This window comes from Kogia breviceps, chromosome 8 (assembly GCF_026419965.1).
Source record: "Kogia breviceps isolate mKogBre1 chromosome 8, mKogBre1 haplotype 1, whole genome shotgun sequence".
Classification (NCBI taxonomy): Eukaryota; Metazoa; Chordata; class Mammalia; order Artiodactyla; family Physeteridae; genus Kogia; species Kogia breviceps.
The window spans coordinates 112,271,559-112,280,041 of NC_081317.1; positions in this window are offsets into that span (position 1 = coordinate 112,271,559).

The following is an 8,483-nucleotide window of genomic DNA, read 5'->3' on the forward strand; positions in this document are numbered from 1 at the left end:
ACTCATAAAGAATATAGTACAGTGATGTGGAAAGATGTGTTATCCAACCAATGGAAAGGCCCGGATCGCGTTATTGCTCGATCCAGGGGATCTCTTTGTGTTTCTCCACAGGATCAGGACCCGATTTGGGTGCCGTCAAGATTGACACGGAGCGTGGAAGAGAAACTCGAAAGGGATGCCGAGTGTCGCACGGGTGATGCAACAATGGATGATCGTAATGTTTCTTCCCTTGCTCACGGCAGAGAACCTGACCTTTTGGGGGATCAGCCGGACCTGGCCAGTTCCCATGCCGATGCACTCAATAAAAGCAGAGTGATCGGAAGATTCCTAGCGGGAAATTGGTCCCGAGAGGCGGAACGGATGATACTGAAACGGAAGATTCAAATATTGCGGCTTAATGCTACCAAACTGGAGCCAGTTACTTTCGGGGACTTTACCTCTTGGCTCTCCTCTGCTTTCTCCTTTTTCAAAGAGTGGGTGGGAGTAGCTACGTTTGCAGCCTGCTGCCTGTTTGGGATTGTGCTATGTCTCTGGTTGGTCTGTCGAATTCGTGTCCGAGCGCGTCGAGATAAGGTTCTGCTCACTCAGGCGCTTTTGGCTATCGGTGAAGGTGATTCCCCTGCTGCCTGGCTCTCTGCCCTGAATAATCCCAGATGACTGCCCTTGCACGGAGAGGCCTTGCTGCCATTGCACCTCCATAGGGAGCTCTGTTTTAGGTCTCGACAGCCCTTGCACCCTGCCGCCCTATGATGGCATTGCACGCAGGAGGGTGTCGTAGATGTGCCATCGACAGCCCTTGCACCCTGCCGCCCTGTGATGGCATTGCACGCAGGAGGGTGTCATGGATGTGCCAGTGGAGAACTGCCGTTGAACCGTGAGCACACCATGGTGTGAGCATGTGTACCGGCAAAACTTCACTGTGCTATAGTAAATAAATAAGGGGGAGATGTGGGGCGCGGCAAAGCGTTGCCGCAAAGCAGGGTAGAAAAAGCTGAGTCATCCATCCTGTAGCCAGTGCGCATGCGTTGAGATATGCTAACAAGGTTTTAGAGCAGTAACCAGTCCGAAGGCGACGTGTAATTATGCCTTCGATATGAACCAATCAGAGACTTGCACAGTATCCCGAATCTTATATAGGCAGCTGCCGTTACGGCTGCGGGGCCTTCCTTCCATCTTTCCTTAACCAAGCTGTACTCCAATAAAGTGTGATACGAGAAGAATCTAGCGTGTGGCGACTGTTATTCTGCTGGTCAGACGCAGCTCGCCATATCATTTCTCACTACAAAATTAAGTGTAGCCTCCCTAGTGTGGCATGTAAGACCCTTCACGATCTGGCCTCTGCTTACCTTTAAAGCCTCATCTCCAGCAACATTCCTCAAATGTGGTCTGGTCTGTCTTTGCCTTTTACAAGCTGTTCTTTCTGCAGCATCCTCCTCTCCCTCCTGTATCTGAAGTCCCCCTGGGACTTCCCTGGTGGCACAGTGGTTAAGACTCACGCTCCCAATGCAGGGGGCCCAGGTTCGATCCCTGGCCAGGGAACCTAGATCCCACATGCATGCCACAACTAAGAGTTTGCATGCCACAACTAAGGAGCCAGCAAGCTGCAACTAAGGAGCCCACCTGCCTCAAGTAAGACCCGGTGGAACCAAGTAAATATTTAAAGTCCCCCTACTTATCACCTAAGAGCCACCTCAAATATAATTTCTTGGCCAAAGCTATCAAAGACTGTCTCTATCACACATACCACTAGTGTTAATTAATTTTCTACATGTCCAACTTCTTTATCAAAATGTGATCTTCTTAAGGTCAAGGATTGCTCCCAGCCTGTCAGATTCTATTGTAAGGCCTGAACTAGGCAAGTGGCAGAGGATTTACAGAGGAGGAATGAATTTTTAAAAACAACTGAAAATTGATAGGATTTAGTGATTTGGGAGAAGGGTTTGTAATATGAGGATCTGGTTGTCCTATCATCAAAGGTAGCTCCTAGGAGAAGCAACCAATGGGATGAAATAGAAAAGATGATGTTTCCAATTTTCGGATGTTTTGAATTTGAAAGAATCAATAGAACGTTGCAGGTACAGAATAAGACTAGCTATGTAAGTTTGGGGGTCATTAGAATTGGAGTGCGTTATACGAGGTAAAGCATGGAAAAAGACACGTCCTCTAGGGAATACGTTGAGTAAAAAGAAATACTTGGGAAACACAGCTTTTCAGGTTTGGTAGAGAAAAAGAAGAAAGAAAATGAGGGTTATTTAAAACTGTAGAAGGACCAGAGAGCTAGGGAAGGGGGGTTTCAAGACGGATGCCGAGCTTTGCATGTGCGCAGTCCAAGCACATTGTTCCTTTCCCATCCACAGTCAGGCCTTTTCGAGTCTACCTTTTCCACTTGGGGCTGAGTTCTCTGAGGCTAGAAAATCACAGTAGCGCTAATGGCTTTTTTATCGTCTCTGCCCAGATACCTCCGTATTCAGTGTGTCACGTGAGCTCTGCGGAAACCCACAAGAGTACTTACGGTCCACTGCAACTCAGACCTGCCTACGCCTTCCTTCCCGGTAAGGGCCGTGTTGTTTCAAGCCCAGAACACACCATACCAACTGCAAGCTGCTAGTGCATCCTTTCTATACACCGTCATTACTTATGTTTTAAAAATACAGTGCAGATTATATTTTTTTAAGAAAAGGAAAAGAGAAAATGCTCGAAAACTTTTACGAGTCCTCCAAATTGATCATCGACAGGGTTGTTTCTAAGCGCGCTCTGTTCAAACGAGCACTCTCTAATCTCATCTGTGGTGCTTTCTCTCTGGAAAGCTTGTAACCTCTCCGCCTCTTTACCTGTTGAAATGTTATTTGTCCTTCAATTGTCCTTCAAAGTCCCCTCAGACTCTTTCCCCTCCAGGGCAGCTTTCTCAATTCTTGCAGGTGGAAATTTTATTCTTCTTCTGTCTCCCTCAGTACCTAACACAGACCTTGGCCCAAAGCACTTTCTCAGTAAACCTAACTGAATTATTTTAGCCCTGGTTTAGTTTCTAATATATAAGTATATAGAAAGATGACTTTACTATTTGCATTTCAAAAAAAAATATAACCAGACCTTTCAGGTGTACACAATTTACAAATCAGAATGTTTAGAGTTAACTCTTAAAAAAACGAATACAGATTCAACCTACGTTTTATTCTAGATGTAAATGCATTTCTCTGGGTCTTCTAATTTCAAATATTTGCATAAATTACTGCTACTTTGATTGTCTTTTTTTAATTTTGAGAGTTTAAGCCATTGATCTCGTTACTTCTCTAAACTGATCTTTTACGTGATTGGCACCGTTATTAACATGGCGCTCAATGAGAGTTAGCTTGTTCAGAAGTCTATATATTTAAAATGATAGCCCATCTATTCTCATTGGAGTCTTTTCCTGTGTTTAAAGTGAACTTTTTCTTTAATATGACTATTAATAGCTCAACTGCCTACAGTTGTTTACAAGCATTTGTAAGTGAATACGTCCACTTTGGGAAGCCATCCTAAGGAAATAATCCAAAATAGAGGAAAGGCAGTAGGTACACTCTTAGTCATGTCATTGTTTTTAATTGCAAAAAAAAGAAAAAGATAGAAACAACCAGAATGCCCCAAACCTGGGGCTGTTCTAAAAAATAACCAATATTTGAGTACACATGGGGTACCAGACAGCATGCTAAGCACTGGTCAAGTAGACCAGAACGCATCCTTGTGACCTGTTATTATGATGCCATGACGTTTACGAATAATGTGAGTTAACAGTTATAAATAATGATAAATATTAAAGAGATTAAATTGCATATATACACACATTACGGTTACTATGTAAAACAAAGCAAAAACCTATGAATGGAAAAAACAGACTGGGATACAATATACCAAAATATTATGGGTAATGGATTTTTTTTTTCTTATTTCTTCTTTCAAATGTTATTATTTAGATAGAACAAAATAAATTCATTGAAGTATTCAGAAAATAAAGATAAATAGTGTTCCTAATTTAACTCGTATTGCTTCCCCTCAGAATGTTTCCAGGTATCTTTATTCAAGATTTGTTTCATTTTTAAAAGACACTTGGCTGATCTGTTACATCATATCTGGACAAATGTTTTGTTTTCAAGCCTAGAGAAGTGGATTGTTTTATTTTATTTTTGTCTAATCAAATTAAAGACCAACAAGAGAAAGATACCAAATCTTTACAGAGGAAATTTTCATTTGTTTTAAAAAAAAAAAAAAAATTGGCTTTCTTCTCGGCCTGGTTGGACAGGAGGGTTGGATTTAATTTAAAATGATTAATGAGATTTTGTCAGGCCCCTTGACTTTACTCCACTGCAGTTTGTCAATGCAACAACCTGGGAAGCCAGGACGCCACTCTGTCGCCCAAAAGTGCTCTCTGGGGAAAAAATTAACTGGCTGAACTAGTGCCAGGTACACGTCAATGGCATCGTCTCTCGGGTATCGACAGTTTAAAAGTCTCAATCAGAAAATGTATGTTTGGGGAATGCACATACCTAGGATGTTTTCAGTCTCTTGCAAGTGGTTAATCACTTTTTAAATATTTAAGTTGTTGATGTTTTCCACAAGCAACTATTTAAAGACAAAATCTTTACCAGTATGTCCCTTCTCCCTAAATTATTTTAAAAATTAAACAAGAAAGGAATTCTAAGATCTCCGCTCACTTGCTGTTTTTCTTTTTCTTTTTTTTTTTCCTTAAAGAATTCAGGTGGAGCTTTTTTAAAAAGTAACATTATTTTTTACTTTCGAAAATACTTTTTTTAACCATTAGCATGACCTAATTTTGTCATCAAGTTTTTAAAATAAGCTATAAATTTGTGATCTGACATAATACACTCATTCGTACTTATGAACTTATATTTTAAAATGTTCAATGATATGATTAGCTAAAACAAAATTACTGAATGTGGCCGGTTATCAGGTGTAAATACAATATGTATTTTTGCTTTGTTGCTTAATTAACCACATAAGGAAACAATACTAATGTAGGACTATCTTTGTAGAAATTTAACATAATGTATGTTTGCCAATTGTTTTTAATCAAAGCAAAAAATTAGCAAAGAGCGCTTTCCTGTTAAACAGTATCAGGATGGTGGTCTCTTCTGAGCTGTGTGCATGTTCACAACCTGAAGAGAAAGACCCTCAGCCGGAGCTGGGCTTCCACTGACTGTCGGCTTTGTTCTCGTGGTAGGAAATCTGAGAAAAGCACAGAAAAGTGGAGAGGCCTAGAACAGTTGATCGAGGCTGCTGCTCTTACTGAGAAGACAACACAAGAAACAAAATAAGTCCCTGTGTGTATATACCAGCACCACTGTCACCTATCACATTGCCCTGCAGTGAGTTTCTTCCAGAGTATTTGCAATCTTGAGGCCATCGAATAGTTTATTGCATTTCTAAAAGTCTCAGAAACTACAGACACTATTTTCAAGGTGTGTGAATTTTCGTGTTATCGCGGTTTGGGTGCTGCGTTGCATATTTTTCCCCTAATGTAGACAATTGTGTTTATGAAGGAATTCGCAGTTATTTATTTTAGTTAACTTTGGAGATTTTTGTTCTTACTGACTTCATCAATCAAAAAAATATATATTTCTCTCCCTCCCTCAATTAATCTCCTTCCTTTTTTCTGGAACAAAGAAAATAAGACATCCAAAAAAGATTATGGCCATTGTCAATAATGAATCAGAGAAATGAGAAACTCTTGCATGAGGCCCAGTTCCTGCTGGGTTAGGTGAAGCCCATGGAAACAGCTCTCGCAGGTGGCGTTTATTACCAGGTTGAATTTGTATGTGTTCTTGGTCTGGTTACCCCCTCAGAAATCTGGTTTTATCAGCTCACCTCAAGCAAATATATTTTTCATGGCATTGATTTTTTTGTTTGTGTGGTTTATTTTTTCTCGCTCTCTTTTTTTTTTTTTAAATTTGGCTATTTGTGGCTTTGATTTTGAAATCCAGAACTAAAGGGAATGATACTGTCATGACTTACTGAATGTGATCAGTACATTCTCTTTACCAGCCTACAGAAAGTTGATTGATGATCATGGAATCAGAGCAAGGAAATTTACCAGAATCAAATGCTTTGTGTTTTGCATCAGACCGAAATAGCCAAATGCATCTCTCTCTCAATAGAGGTGATTTTTGCACAGCTGAAAGTTGAAAAAAAAATCAAATTAAAATTGAAAAATGTAAAATTGAAAAAATTCTAAGAAAAGTATAAAGGACATGACAGGGGGGACCCTGTCCCTCCCATCCCCTCCCACTTCCAGGGCCCCATCATTAGCTGTTTGGAGCTAGTGGCCCTGCCTTTTTCAATGTGTGTATGTGTATAAATGCATGTATCTGTTCAGAGGCTGGAATGCGTACGTCATGGAGATGTCACACCAGGTAAACAGCAGCAGCTTCTTCCGCTTTATACAAATACACTAATAAAATAATACTCACGCATTATAACACCCCCAAAAGAAGTAGCTCTCAGGCAGCTGGCAACCTGAGACGGTATCATTGGGACTGAAGCACAACTCCAACACGTATCAGAATTGCATTTTGAATACCGTGGGTTTTGTGGCAAGAATGGGATGGAGGGGGCCACAGATGTTTTGGGAAGGGCAGCAAAGAGCAAGCTACACTAGTTCAGGTTAAACTTCCTTGGCTAGTGCTATAGACTGAATGTGTCCCCACGCAGATTCATATGTTGAAACCTAATTCCCAGTGAGATGGTATTCAGAGGTAAGGTCTTTGGCAGGTGATTAGGTCTTAGGGTGGAGCCCTCCTGAATGGGATTACTGCCATAAACAAATAAACAGACATAAATGCATAAATAAATTTTGATAACTGAAGTCACTGGCCACCAGATATTGTCAATATTTGCTACTATGTGTCTCTTTATTTTATGCTAAGTGGAACAGTGTTTTGACCCTCTCAGCAATTTCCCTTGTCATCGACTCAGAATGTCTCTAATACTTTTGTTATTATTACATCAACTTATTTAAAAACCTTACTATAGCCAATCACATTTCGGGCATGGCCTGCTCTCCTAAAGTTCTTCTGATGCATTCTGTGCTTTTCTATTTCAGAGAAATCTCATTTCTCCCATATTCAAGATTACTATAGCCCCCAAGTACCTATAATATGACATAAAGTTAGGGCATTACATTTTACATGACAGTGAAGTTTTAACATAAATATTTAAGTAAGTATTCAAAGATGGCTCACTTCGTGCAAGGAAGGAGTTCACCAGATGGGGTGAAAGAGAATAAAAATGAAAAAAACTGCGCCCTGTCATACGAGACTTCAGTGGGAGGAAAGCAACCGTAATCGCATACAGTTCTATAATACTTTATATCTACCACAGCAACTTTGCAGAGGTCTGGAGATGCTATGTGAGCTTTGGAGGTTCCCGTGACCGTTTATAGGGATCAGGGGAGGCAGACCCCCAAGTACATTTGGTATATTACTAACCGTAATGTACAGCAGAGGAAGTGTGTTCAAAGAGCTTAAAACAAAACAAACCCTAGTAGTTTAGGGAGAGAAGAGTGAGCATTTAGTACTAACCAGCTGAGTATAAAGCGAGGAATGTGATTTCAGTAGCTGTCCTCCCGGGTAGGGCAATAGCATAATCAAAAGCCTGGAAACACACAAGTGTCTGAGGTCATGGAAGTGAATATTCTGCTGGAATTGGACGGTAAGGTCTGAGCAATGATACAGTGGAAGAAAGGGCTGGACAATATAGCTTGGACAAAGAAGATGCTAAAATGGAGAGTTGGGACTTTTTGTAGGCAATTGGAAATGTTCATGAACAAAGATGTAATTTCTGATCTGTGGTTTGGGAAGAACTTTCTAAAGCCAATCTAAAATGGCAAACAGGGCTTCCCTGGTGGCGCAGTGGTTGAGAGTCCGCCTGCCGATGCAGGAGACGCGGGTTCGTGCCCCGGTCCGGGAGGACCCCACGTGCCGCGGAGCGGCTGGGCCCGTGAGCCGTGGCCGCTGGGCCTGCGCGTCCGGAGCCTGTGCTCCGCAATGGGAGAGGCCACAACAGTGAGAGGCCCACGTACTGCAAAATAAATAAATAAATAAATAAATAAAAATAAAATAAAATAAAATGGCAAACAGAAATGCAACAGATTGTAGGATAAGGAAACCAGTGAAGAGGCTGCTGGAATTGTGCAAGGGAAATAAGGTGGAAATCTGAATTTTAGTATTGCTATTGGAGTAGAAATGATAGTGGAAAGATTTGAGAGGCATTTTAGAAGTAAACCCTCTTGGGGAAAGACTGAACGTTGGCCATAAAGATGGAGTTAAGTGTGATAAATTGGGAGATTGGGACTGACATGTATACACTAATATGTATAAAATGGATAACTAATAAGAACCTTCTGTATAAAAAAATAAATAAAATAAAATTTTTAAAAAATGACTCCAAATGGTCTGAAGAAGGCGTTGCTGTTATAAATAGAGAACACAAGT